The 15,079-nt window shown below is 33.5% G+C and overlaps 1 protein-coding gene across 3 annotated transcripts in view; it reads right to left on the minus strand.

The window, feature by feature from the left end:
* The window catches only part of GTDC1 (glycosyltransferase-like domain containing 1), a 289,391-nt gene extending 274,990 nt beyond the window's left edge, over nucleotides 1-14,401 (minus strand). For 2 of the 3 annotated variants that reach the window (XM_008584954.1, XM_008584939.1), the window contains exon 1: nucleotides 14,327-14,401. The gene's annotated coding sequence lies outside the window, so the exon portion shown is untranslated. Of the gene's footprint in view, nucleotides 1-2,314; nucleotides 2,431-14,326 lie in introns of those variants that run through there. The other variant, XM_008584946.1, reaches the window with a different exon arrangement.
* Nucleotides 14,402-15,079: the final 678 nt, after the last annotated feature.

The following is a 15,079-nucleotide window of genomic DNA, read 5'->3' on the forward strand; positions in this document are numbered from 1 at the left end:
ATCTATCCTTAAATTCGCCAGCTATAATTGCCACTAATGAATCTATACATAAAAGAATGCACATTCAGATTCAAATCTCGATTTTCTAGTGTTAAAAGTTTAAGGTACAATTTCTTGAAACACCTTGATTACTTCCCCACTAATTGTCAATATCCTACTCCCAAAGGAACACCAAAAAAAGTGGAGTAAAGCTACATGTCTGTGAAACAGCAAGGTTTCTACAACCTTTCTTTAAAAAAGATACCCATTAAGAGGGATAAAGTAGTAATAAAAGGGTTATTAAAGACATATTAAAATTACATCACAGAGAATTGGTTATCAACCAATTTTTCATTTTAATTATATGATTTTTGTTAATGTGCTCAGTGAAATAAAAATATACCTATGATTATAAAAGTTTTCATATACATTTCAAATTATATGTTATTTCCTACAAGACATAAGGGAGAAAATCATTTTGTGCATAAATGCTATATTATTTTTTAAATATTCAAAATGTTTGAATTTTCCTCTATGACTTAAATAAATACCACTCATTAAATAGCGTATTGCTTTTCTTAACAATGTTGTTCCACAAAATTACTAGTCTCAATTACTCAATGATGCTCTTCACTAATAAAACTGTACTTCACCTTGCTTAAAAGTAATGCCTACTTAAATTGCATTTCAAAGCAAAAAGTCTCAAATCGTTCTCAAAGAAATGGCTGAACTGAAAAAAAAAAGCTTATTTCTTGATGTCTGAATCTTCCAATGAGAATTTGGAAGGAAAAAATTATATATACATTTATTTTATATATACATATTGTGTATATATATAATATATCATATATAATTATATATACATTTTATATATATATATATATAATGTATATAAGGACTTTGCTTACACGAAAATAAGAGGTGGCATTCTTGAGATGGAAAAGGCATAAATCGTAAGGTCAGGGAAATACAAGTTTGAACCTCAGCTGTCACTTCCTAGCTGTATAACCTTGGACGAGTTACCTAACTTTGTGAGACTTGATCTCATCTTCTCTAACATGTGAATAACAGTACTAACCTCAGAGATGTCATGAAGATAAAATTAGATAATACATGTGAAGTACAGTAGCTTGCAAACAGTTATAAGGTATTTAGCTGGTCCCACTATTAGTATAAATCGCTCTATGTAAGGAGAAAGGATATCTTCAAATCTTCCAGCATTTTAAAATCATAATTTTCAATAACGGCCCCTTGTCCACCAGGAATAGATAGGAAAGGTGGACATACACAGTCATTAAAAATGCAGTGAGTGCTACCCATTCCTCATCAACAGCTTGCATTTCAGATATGAATTTGTAGGTTTTATGGTAAGAGGTAAGCTCAGAGGCTGATCTATGTAGAGCTCAATTTTTTCAGGCCCACTGGAGACTTCCCTCATCAACAGCTTGCATTTCAGATATGAATTTGTAGGTTTTATGGTTAGAGGTAAGCTCAGAGGCTGATCTATGTAGAGCTCAATTTTTTCAGGCCCACTGGAGACTTCTGCTCTAATAATGTGGTGTTCACTGAGTTAACAAATACCCCTCAAATTAAACGAAGTGATAGCCATTATTACTTCAAATGATGAAAATTTCTAGAAAGTAGTTGAGAGAACAATAAAAGGCAATTTTGAAAATTATACCAAAGGTTTCAAGAAAGACAGAATAGCAGTTAAACATTAATTTGCTTACTAGATAACATCACAGATATCTACTATCTTGCTTTATTTCCTCTGACCTACTCACGCTAAGGTGTATATGCCCTGTATAAACCTTAAAAGGCCTCTAAAAGGCTCTTGTAAAAATGACCTGAGATATTTCCCCAAGTGATGGAATGTGATAAATCATTCTAAAGAATATTGCACTCATAAAACCACAAAGAAAGCAACATTAGTATTAGAAAAAAACTGCTTTCTGATTCTTCATTACTCTGCCTTTTTCTATGATTAATCTAAAGAACGTATCATGCCGTATATTTTACAGATGTTTCTTACAGGTCTGAATTACAAGTTATCAGCAAATCATCAGCCACTGTGGAGGCAGTACATGTAGGTGTGGCTGTAGATTCAAGACACACTCAGTAAGCAATACTGAACACGAAGCATGTGGGAGGTCAAAAAATAGAAAAGGAGAAAAAAAGATTATAGCTATAGTTAAGTTTCCATCCCTTTAATAGCTCAGTAAGAAGAGTGAAACGTACAGGTTTGAACTAGCGTTTATTTGAGCATTCTTCTAGTGGCCAATGGGTGTGGCGGCATTTTGGGTATATTTTTCTAGGGAGAGTAACTATGTCTTACCATCTCTGAAAACTATACTTAGTGGCTTTGATTCATGGAAATTTGTTCTGCTTGTTTTATAGAGACAGACATATCCTGGCTGTTACCCACTCACTGTTATTGCAACTTTTGCAGCAAAAAGAAAATGTGTTCTTCCCTATAGTCTTCTTGAAGCACAACCTGGAAGAAAGATGATTCCCATTAGATGCAAGCAAAAGGGAGAAAGCTGATTTTTAACTATAAGATTCTTAATGTCATTAAAGCGCATTAAGGAATGGCTCAAAAACTTTTGCTGTGCTTGAGTTTTGTTTTAGAACTGCTTGAAACAAGCAAGCATAAAATTGAAAGAAAAAAAACATGTTGCTTTTAGAGTGGGATCTGTTAAAATGCAAAAAGAGTGTATTATTTGCCCAGTTTAGCTATAGTCTGAGAGAGCTACAGGTGGTCACCCTTAATACCACAGATGCTCACAAGCACTAGGGTTAATATAGATATTTTTGCACCACTAGCAATGGCTACTAAGGAATGAGTGCTTGAGAGCAGCAGTAACAGACCTCAACATTGAAAGTGCTAACTCTAAAGCAAGAAGAGGGTGTCCTTTATGGCAGAAGGCTATGGTCAGGTGCTTGCTAAGAGACCTACAGAGAGCCAAATGTCTTACATAGGTTCCCGAGTTTATAAATCTGTCAGAGAATCATCACAAGTACCACCATGGATCTCAAACCCTGAAACATTTAAACTGAGGAAGTATATGAGAATTAGGGGTGTGGCATTTTAAAAGGAAGAAACAACAAAACATCTTATTTTAGAGAACAAATACCAATCAGAAAGCCCATGTCATTTCTGCACGACATTCAGAGTGATATTATATGACACTGAGAGTACATGGCCACTCCGTTCTTGCTTCCTTAAAGAGCATATGAAATATTTCAGAAAATTTTTTATCAAATTTTAAGTTTTTCTGCTTAACAAGTAAGCTCCAGTTAAAGAAAAACTCACTCATCTTATTTTAGAGAACAAATACCAATCAGAAAGCCCATGTCATTTCTGCACGAAATTCAGAGTGATATTATATGACACTGAGAGTACATGGCCACTCCGTTCTTGCTTCCTTAAAGAGCATATAAAATATTTCAGAAAAATTTTTATCAAATTTTAAGTTTTTCTGCTTAACAAGTAAGCTCCAGTTAAAGAAAAACTCACTTCTTCAGCACATTTTATTCCCCAGTGACACCAGATAAATAAAAATCTACTATACTTTATGAAAGTTTAATTCATTATCAATACTATGATTTAATGATACATGGTTAAATGCTAAACATTAAATTTGGCAATACAAAATGAGTCAAAGTGATAGCTATGACAGAAATTTTACAACATTTCAAATTCTATTTAAAATCACCAGAGGTCAAAATGATCTATTTAAGAATTACTTGCCTTTCCAAAAATTTATATTTACAATTAAAATGGGGATACAAAGTGAAAAATCACAATACTATTTCATACAAACACTTTGACCAAAATGAAAGAGTGCCATGAGCATCATCTCAATTAAAAATAATGCACTGATAAGATCACAGAGAACAAAAGTAGCCTGAAACCAATGCTGTGAATATTTTTTGAATTTTTATTAAAACTTTTTGTTATTGTACCTGGATTTTTTTAGGCTTGACCCAATTTCTTTATTCCCTGAGCCATGATCATTTTCAAGGTGAACTACATTTTTGTCTACCTCCTCTAGCAGTTACAACTGCTGTGGTAGTTGAAATATTTTAACAGTATAGATATAGGAAATTTGAAATATGCCATTGATTTACTGAAAACGATGTGCTAAGCATACATACATCATGTTAATTTTTAAAAAAATAAACCTAACTCACATTAGAAACCCATAATTAGCCCCCATATATGATGTCAATTCAGTTATCTATAATATTCAAATAATTTTCCAACCAAAATACCCAGTAAAAATTTTAAATCAGAGGAATTGTTGTATTAATATATTCCACAGACACCTTACTGTTATTAGTCGTAGGAAGGTATAGTTTCAGTGATGATGGTTTTAACGGTTTTAATCCCACACACATGAGAAATTGACTCCACAGGCTAATCCACACATGGCTTGATACCTTAAAACTTGAATCAATTGCTGAAAATTTTCTATTTACCTATATACAATATGTAGAAACTTCAGCCTGGCAAAGCAAAAAACAGTGAGCTTAAACACTAAATGGTTTAAGTTGGGGAAAGTAAAATTTGAGTAGGATTTCCCAATAGGTCATCAGAGGTTTACCTGGTATTTTCCTACTGACCCTTCCTCCCCCTTCCCTTCTGCACCTCCACCCACTTACTCCAACATACCCAAGTTCTTCTTAACCAATAACCCAGCAGAGTAAAATAGGGCAGTGCTGAGAAAAGTAACTATTACCTTCCATCCCACTCACTTATTTTAATGATTCATCTGGGAAACTCCAGTTGTTAAAATATACCTGAAATCTCATTAAATAGTAAAAAAAAAATTAGAAGATTTCTGCTTTGAAACATGTCACCAGTGATTCCCCTAACAGAACCTACAAAGGGTGAATATAAACTAAAAATTTTTTGCTAAAAAATTTCTTCAAAGTAATGTACTACATTCAATTGTCATATGAGGAGGGAAAAAAAGACAAAGATGACCAAATCCTATTAAAAAGTTATTTTTTAAAAATCATCCCATAAAAAGCGGGCACAGTAAATTCATCCTAACTCCTAAAACCTCAACAAAATCAGGTGAAATATAACTTTGCATCAAATACGGAATAATGAACTTTCAATCCCAACCATATGCACTGACAATATTTTACATAAAATTAAAGAAAATTTAGCTAATAGTAAGGAATGAATCCATTTCCTAAGCATTAGTTTCAATTGCAGACAAGGCCTAATGGAAACTGATCATTGTTCCACTATTTGGTTATTGGGACATACAACCTGTCTTAGTCCATTCTGCACTAGAACAGAATAACACAGACTAGGTAATTTTTTAAAAATTATTTCTTATTTAATTATCAATACTATTGGGAAGTCAACATGGAGGGGCCATTATCTGGTGAGAGCCTTCTTGCTGCATTATAACATGACAGGAGGCATCACATGGTGAGAGAGAGCAAGAGAGTGCTCCTGTCAGCTCAGGTCTCTCTTTCTCCTCTTATAAAGCCACCACAGTTCCATCACGGGGGCCTCACCCTGAAGACCTGATCTAATCCTATTATCTTCCAAAGGCCCCCCCTCCAATTGACGTATGAATTTGGGGATTAAGTTTCCAACATATTAAATCTGAAGGACACATTCAAGTCATAGCACAACCTAACATTTAAGATAACTCGTACACTAAAAACAACATTTAGAAATCTGGGGGGTTAAAATTGAAAAAGATGCAGCAATCTAATAATGCTATGGATGTTCTTATTTCTTCAACTCTGACTTTTGTTTCCTGTTGTGGTGACTAAGAACTGAGGGTTCATGCATCAAAACCAATATTTGATAAAAAAAGACTTATATGCCATACTGTTTGTGAGACAATTTAAAGCTATTTTCAAATGTGCTTTTCCAATTACAGGAGTTGAAACGATCTTTTAAGTGTGTGCTCTTTGAAAAGATACAATTTTATATGCATATACGACTGTTTAATTTTCCCTGACAAACATTTTCATTCTTTCTCAATTTAGAATTTAACTTTCTGTTTAAAAATATCAGTCACTTACTGTATGACCTGAATTAATACAAAGTCTGTTATACCTCTCAAATACCAAATGCAAATCCAACAAATAGTTACTGAGTATTTACCGTGCACCAGGCACTATGACATCATTCACTTGTTTTTAAAAATGCATAATTTCCACAAATAAATAGGTCTGTATATGTTTAAAATACTTTACATTTTTGTAAAGTTAAGGTCCACATTGTATGAGAGCACTTCAAAAAGTTCGTGGAAAAAATGAATTAAAAGATAATACAAATCTTTCCATGAACTTTTTGAAGATCCCTCCATAAAACAAAATTCTGAGAATTTTTTTTGTGAGAAGTTTAGTGGTTTACTTCCACTCACAAATTACCAACCCTCTTTGAATTTTTCATTGCTAATTAATTTCAAACTATAAAAAAAAAATCTATAAAATCAGCAAGGAATTAGGCCTACCAAATGCTAAAAAGATTTTCAATTTGCTAACATTTTTTAATGTGGCAGTATATTGATGAATGGAAAGTTTTATACCAGATAATCATTTCATCACTCATTTAAACTACTGCATAACCCTTTTAACTGGGTCTTCATGCTACCATACAACCTTGTTTCCACCATACCATCTCCTTAGGCCAACCACAAATTATCTTTCCAAAATGGAAATGTGATCATGAAGTGACATGTTCAAAAACCTTCAATGTCTCTAACACCTAAGAATACAATCCAAGGCCCTATACATGGCAATTAACACTCATTTCCTGGACCTTCCTTTCTCTTCGCTACAGCCACATTTGCCCTTCTCCCACTCAACCTCTCTTCCCCCATTTCCCCAGACTCTGCTTCGTAGCAATAACAACACCCACACTCACAAAGCTGTTTTACACTCCTTTGACTTCACACCTTTATCTCTCTTCTGTTTGCCTTCTCTTCATGTTCACCTGATGAACTTTTGTTAAAATTTCTGCTCATGAATCATTTCTGTGAAGCCTTTTCCTGAACTTCTCTTAAACATGACTTCCTTTTTATTCTGTACAGTATCACACTTGTTTCACTCCATTTCCATGTCCTGCTTCTCTATGGGGCTGTGAAAATCTGGAGGATGGTGACCATGCTGTTTTTTTTCCTGAGGGTTATTCCAGGATCTGGCACACAGTGGGAGTCACTGGATTTTTGTGGAACTGAACTGAAAATCAGGTGGACACAGGAAGTTGATTTCTTCTGCTTTTATAGTTAACAATGCTTTCACTTAACACAGGTTCTGAGAAAGCGTCAGGCAGCACTGTATTTGCTACTAAAGATTTCCTATTATTCCTGAAGTCTAAACTAAATCAATTAGAAAGTTTATCTGAACACATTTTATTATGTTCTCTTTCAAATATTAATATGTTTTCTTACTGCTCACAGAAATCAGAATTTGTAGGAAATAAATTTTTTTCATGTAGATGTGTGTCTATTTTAACCTATGGATACAAGAGAAATAGCAATGATTGAAGAAATGGGAGAAACAGCATAAGCAATTGATATCTAGGCCAAAGTGAGTTTCATGGCCTAAGAGAACATATGTTAAAATCCATGAATTTTGAAAATCATCTGCAGTTTTTTATTCTGTTTGATCTATTATCATCCTAGTTTATTTCTAGAAGTGGAAGTAGGATGAGAAACCAATTCACTCACCATCATTCTGGAGAGCCCACTAGACATTCAGTAATTAGGCTTTTATTTAAGGGGAAAGAAAAAAGGTATTTTAAAATACTTTCTGCCAATAATCATTCGTTTTATAAAAGTCTGACAGAATGAATAATGTATTTGCTTTCTCAAGATGGCATTTCTCCAAGCCTTCTATATTCTTGAACCAACTTAGTGGGAGAAAATTGGCCTATCTGACCCATTCAGATACAGATACCCAAGTACAGAAGTCAAGGTGCATCACAGAATCATAGGTGGAAGAAATGCTGACACCATTGTTCAACCACTTTTCTTTTATAGAAAAGAAATAAAGAATACTGGCATCATGAGCAAGTGACAAAGCAAGGCCTTAAACCCAGGTCTTTGGACCACATTCATATCTCATCCCATTATACTTCACTGCAGGTATATGATACGATATAAGTAAAAGATGTCTCCATTTTCTAGTCTTTGGAGTTTTAGGATTAAATATAAATGTTTAATAGTTATTAATATGCAAATGATATATTGTGGTATATGTTTATATATTAATGTCACTGTAAATAATAAATATATTAATATTTAATGATACCTCCCAATGGTTTGTAAATCTACAATACCAGCAGTATGAGTCACATAAAACTGAATACCATATAGTTAGGGTGATAATACTCAAATCTTTGTTCTAATCTCTTGTGGTCCCTCCCAGAGTGCTACCAAATCATCACTCCTCTGAAGCCACAATCCTTTACCTCCACCCCCAGCTCTGGTCAGACACCTTTTTTGATAGAATAATAGATCTTAAGGACTAGAATTGGGGAAAAAAAAAAAAAAGAAAAAGAAAAACAATACCCAAGATTCATATGCCAAGAAAGATTTGGAGTAGGAGGTGAAGATGTCAGCCATGTAGCTATGTTCAGTCTAGCTCATAATCTACTACTGTCACCAGCAAACAAAATCTGGGTCCCCTTGGCAAAATAATCTGTAAGTACTTCTCTGTACTTATCACATGTAGGATATATTTATACGAGTGATTATTCAATGTCAATATATTCCATTCAATATTAAGTTCCATGAGGATACTGACTAGGTCTGCTTGCTTACCACTGTAACCCTAGCACTCACAAACAGAAAGTGTTCAATAAACGTGTGTTGAATCAATGAACAATAAAACAGTTTAGCCGTTGTCTTGACAATTTCTTCCTAATGCATCTAAGATCTTTATTATTATCAACCACAAATAATCACTTCTTACTATCACTAAGTATTAACTCTCACAGAACTTGATGCACACGTTCTATCAGAATGTAAATATAATAAGTAGCATCTTACTGTATTCAAAATATCACACCTCAGTCTAAGGAAAACAGTTCTGCCAACAGCACTGCTGAGAGGTTTCCATGCCGTGGGAAACCATCTTCCCCAACCTGACTGCACTCTGCAAGAATATTTAATCCAAGAACAGTCAAGTCTATGATCTGGAATGAGTTAAAGGGCTGAATCACTAGGGCATTTTTTTATTGAACAGAAGCATTATCTTACCATCCAACATTGGCTTCTATGCCAAATTTTAACTCAGACTCAGTTTGTGCTGGGTAATTATAAATATAAACACCAAATGAGTTTAAGAAAGATGACTAACAGATTCTTAACTATACTGGCGCTAGTGAGTCTCACTCAAACATCTTTTAAGAACTTAATCCATATTAACTAAATAAAAAGTTGTTGAGAAGTTTCCCTCTCCAAGTGGGAGGCACATATCATATTTTGAGTTAATTTTGAAACAGAAATAGCAGCATTACTCTAACACACAAACATTTTCAACATCCTATTTGAAGTACAGCAACCCAAGCAAACATGGGTGGCATTCCCTTGATGAGTTGAAATTAATGTCACCAAGTATAAAGTTCTGGATTTACTCACTTCCAATGAAAAATGAAAAGAGTATAATCTCACAATTCAATCTGATTTATCAGTGAAGAAAAGCACCTAAAAAAAAAAATGGCAAAATCCAAACAGCTCAGAAGGCAAAAGAATATCAGGTAAATACTTGGGGGAATAAAGAGAAATTTCCATAGAGGACTAAAAGGCTAGAAATAAATATCCTTAAATGTATCAATGTTAGACACATTTAATGTTTTTAATATTTATTTTATATCAGTGAAAAACACCCCACAGTGAGATTTTTAAGTGGTGTAAGAAGTGTGAGGTGAAGCCAGTATTAGATTCTGTCTTTTAAGATCCAAATCAATAAAACCATGTTTTAAATCTGTATCAATTGCAATATTTAATGATATTTCTCTCATCTCCAAAGTTATACATGAATATAGAAATGTATTAAAAGTGGGATTAGCTAAAAGTACATTTTCTTTTATTTATTAATTGTACCTGCTCTTTTTCTAGTCACCATATTTTTCAATAATCTTCTGATTTGCCAATAGTTTAAGACATTTGCTGATAGTTTAAGAAAGCAACACTAAAAAAACTAGATGGAGTCCAGAGATCTTTAATGCTAAATTTTAAAAAGCTCAAAAACCCAATTTAGACTATGGCTGAATAAATCTGGGGCTAATACATGTGGTAATGAGAGCTGTACCAGTGTTTTTAATATCACAAGAGGCACATTATTAGCTGTCCACTATTATAAGAAACAGTCAGTCCTTAATAATAGATTGGCATTTTTAAATCCTGAAGACATTCAGGGCTGAAACTGTTAAGTAAAGAAAAATTATACACAGACAACTGTGCATAATTTCTAGAAGGTCTACTATTCTCTAATGTTTCTGCAGAGGAAACACAGGCTTGCCCATATCATCTGACACACGTTTTCACTGAATAAAAGATAAGTAGCCACAGCTCAAAGTTTCCTGATTGGAGCATGCACTATGACTTTTATCTACCCAGTGGCCTTGTCTGTCAGTATTATCTCTTTATCAACTGGTTTTTCAAGGAGACATTCCAATGATATAAATATTTTGTCTAATGAAGCAGAGACCCTACAGCACAGAGCATTCTTTGCAAACTACATAAAGCTGCATTCTACATCCTCATCTTTTAAGAAATTAATCTCACACTTTGCAAACTGTGTGTTCAAACAGAGTCAAGTTGCTTAGGAGTTAGTTGATTCCCCCTTGCATCTCTATCCAGCATATATATGCACCATATCTAAAACTATAAGTCTCTCTACTGGATTAATTAGCATTCATAATTAACAAACAACCTGAATCATTTTAGGGACAGTTTATAACTTAAATTTCTAAAACTAGGTATATAATATCCTATATTTCCTATACTAGTAACTACTATAGAAATTGCTCACAATTGACCTTAATAGAATTGAAGGATTCTTTTATCTTCTTGTCATTCCTCTTGCTCAATGCTCTAATGTCCCTTTCCCCACCTTGTTTTCAAACTTTACTTGCAAGAATTAAATTTAAAATATCAGATAAACTCTCTCACATTTTCAGAGTAAATGAAGTACTTGTATGTTACAAGAGAGTAACAGGTGATAGTGAAATTTCAACCATCTGCAAAGTAGATAAGAATACTTTGTGAATTAAAAGGACCCTTCTCAAGTCCTGAAAATGTAGACTGAAGGGTACTACCTACTCTACTGATGCATAAGGTTAGCACTGCTTTGAAGTATTAAAATGCCCTACCACATTTGATCATGACACAGCTTGAAAACTACATGTATCTTTTGGTTTAGCAATACCACTTCTTTTTTCTGTTTGTTTGTTTTCTAATTTTTTTTTATTGAAGCATAATTGATTACACATATTTGTGAGGTACAAAGTTGACTATCAGTAGTTATGTGCAATATCTGATGGTCAAGTCAGGATAGTTAGCTTATTCATCGTTACAATACATAATCATTCTTTGTGTCCGTTAAGCAATACCACTTCTAAAGATTAACCCTGGAAATTATCAAGAATCTTTATTGAAGTCTTTTTCCCAAACTGAAAACAATCAAAATATCTAACAAAAATGGATCTCTTAAGATTAAAATGATTCATGACCAAAACTGTAAAGAAGAATACTTACTGGGGAAAATGTTGACACTATTACATGAAAATAATATATTAAAATATATGATGAGGGCCAGCCCCGTGGCTCACTCGGGAGAGTGCAGCGCTGGTAGCGCTGAGGCCGTGGGTTTGGATCCTATATAGGGATGGCCGGTGCGTTCACTGGCTGAGCGTGGTGCAGACCACACCGTGCCGAGGGTTGCAATCCCCTTACCGGTCAGAAAAAAAAAAAAAAAAAAGAAATATATGATGAAATGAACATATAAACATGTGAGAGAGCACATGCACACAGGCAGACAATCATTGACAGCAGAATTATAAGTAATTTTGTTTTCCTCTTTGTGCTTCATTTTATTCCTCAAGTTACCATCATTGAATATGTTTCAACTCACAATTAAAAGAAACTACATTTTTTCTTAACCTTAGGGAAGGAGATCAAATCGTTTGAAATAACAAACTACTGCCCAATTACTGAAAGCTTACTCCCCTCCAGGAGCTTGCAAATGCTTTTCAAATTACTCTAACCACTATTGCTACAAATAAACTAATAGGCAAGGGTTAAAACTAATGGCACTATAGCTACTGACAATATAATTTGGTTTCGGAAATACTGCTTTTCTAATGCATGAAATAAAATTCTCAATTTTAAAATGTACTTGAATTATTAAATAACTGTAAACAGATCATGATCTTCATATACAAGGGTACTTCACAAAGTTTGTGGAAAATGGAACTAAAAGATAAAACGAATCTTTCCACAAACTTTTTGAGGACCCCCTTGTATGAGAAATATGGAACTATACTTTCTACACAGTGTCAGAAACTAAAATACTATTTTGGTACTAAGAGTTTTAAATAGGAACATGAGGAAGTACAATGCAAACTCAAAATTTTCAAGTTCAAGTAAAATGTCAAAATTAACGTGCTTTAAATAATTAGGTATGGGTCTTGAAATAAAGGGAAATAATTAAGGTGAACACAATTGAAAAAAACTTCCAGTTTCACTCTTAGGAAGAGTCTTGTATTAAGAAAGCAGGAATATGTTATTGCATAATCATCCATACGTGTTACACACGTTAAAAAAAGGAAGGGACTGATTGGATATTTTACTAATATAGAGTCTTGGAATTTTAAAAGGCTGTCTCCTCTCATAACCACTCAGAGTTTTCCTATATTTATATACATGCAATATGTGGGTGGATACTCAAATTAATATTAACCAATGGCAACTGAGACTTAGTACAAAAACATTTTTTAAATAGAACCTCCAAGCTCTAGTACATTTTACAGTCTAAACAAGTTTCATTTTCAAGTAATAAGAAATAACTGTTCCTGGGAATGTTTTCCAATGCAACTAGTTTATTATATTTCACTTTTTTGAAAAATCTAACTTACAAAACTAGAAAGAAAACAACCTACCACTAAAAATACATGAATAATTAAGAAGTAATCTCCAGAAAGCACAAATATGCAAATAAAAATATCAAATAAGTAAATGCAAAAATCAGAGTCATACTTATTTCATTTATTCATAAAGGGGCACTAAGAATATGCCTATCAATATATAACTTTTGTATTTTAAAATAAACACTAACTTGATATGAAAAAGAAATCCTAATCTTAGAAAAGTACCATGTAGCATTTTTAAACTTTATGACCACTTCGTTGACACTCTGTCCCAGAGCAGATCACCTCCAACATTAGTACTCTGACCTTCTAGAAAACTGACAGATAAAGTTTATAGTGAGAAAAAATGAGTTTTTATGGGTTTCAAGAAAGGAATTCTTATGACACTAAAAGCCATCTAATAATATTGATTCGATAACCAACTTTTTTACTGCCAAATTACAGACTTAAGATTTCTGGAAAAATATCCAAGCAAATTTGTCACAAAATATAACAAAAATAAGCTTCAACTCATCACAAACAGTCTAGAATTTCTTTGCAAATTTTATGTATATATAAAATGATTTTTAAAATCAAGTCTTCTTTAAAGTGTTCCCAAGATTTATCTTTTACATGAGGACTGACTGACATGTTTGTCAAAAATCAATTCAGTTACAGCTTGTACCTTTCTGAGCAAATAATTTCCATGCTTGTTTCTAGTTTCCTTCCATCCTAAAAGCAAATGTACAATGTATGGAAACATGTATTATTTTCTTGTCAAACCATCTTCAAAAATCAATTAGAATATTCAAAATATCCCATTCTCAAATGAAAATAAGTTGCTTTCTGAAAGTCTTCCATTTCACTGCCTTAAAAATTAAGCTACAATGCATAATAAGTGTTTTCTGACTGGATATGATTAACATTCAAATATTTTTAAAACAAATACTAATCCATAATTAGATCTCACAGGCACCATCTATAGAAAATAAAAATTTGTTTTTATTTTGTGAGAGCAATATTAATGATTTGATATCATAAAAGTTGTAACAACAACATCATGGCTTGCATAAACTTATAACCAAACTTGCACATGAATGTCTCCTATCCTTTTCAGCATGATTTTTGCTATTTATTCACTCAGCAAATACTTATTGTGCCTATATGTGCCTGTCCATCATTGTTCCAAATGCTTAGGGATAAATTAGGCAATAAAGCAAACGATCCTCTTACCATAAGCAATTTCTTTCTAAGTGGAGTAAAAGGCAATCATCAAGTAAATGTACATACATCAGAGGTAGGCACCTATAAAGAAAAATAATACAGGGTAATTAATAGAGGATAGACACTACTAAGGGCCAGAGTGAGGAAGGTATTTTACATAGGGTTGTCAGAGAACACCTTGCTGGTGATGAGATGATATCTAAACAGAAACCAGAAGAAAAAAGGGAGGAGACTATGCAGCTCTAGATCTAAAGCAGCAGGCACAGCAAGCCCCTGAGATGGAATATGCTCAGCATGTGCAGAGGGTAGAAACGTCTGTGCAACCACAAAGCATAAACAGATTTGCTTTATTCAACCAGCATTTACTGAATGATTACATTCTAAATATTAATGTTAAGTGTTTTTGTAATATTAAGATCACCCAAATATAGTCTCTGGTCTCAAGTGTGGATACACTTAGAATACAGATCAACAAATGCTGTAAAACATTTGAGCTGGGTTTCAAAGAGGGAACAACAGCAAGTTCTGCTTCAGTAAGATGAACCAAGAGTCCAGAAAATACAGAGTTGAGGATATATGGCCTTTAGCTGACTCCACCCAAGCCTCTGATATCAGGCTCTCCTTCCAAGCCTTTCTGCTTCCAGCCTCCCTCATCATCTTTACCTTGAACTATATGCATCAGTCCTCTAACTTATCTCCCTACCTTCATCTACATTTAATGTCTTCCATTCTTCCTCTGAAACTCAGAGTATCTTAATATCA

Source organism: Galeopterus variegatus, unplaced genomic scaffold, assembly GCF_000696425.1.
Source record: "Galeopterus variegatus unplaced genomic scaffold, G_variegatus-3.0.2 Scaffold104, whole genome shotgun sequence".
In the NCBI taxonomy this organism is placed as follows: Eukaryota; Metazoa; Chordata; class Mammalia; order Dermoptera; family Cynocephalidae; genus Galeopterus; species Galeopterus variegatus.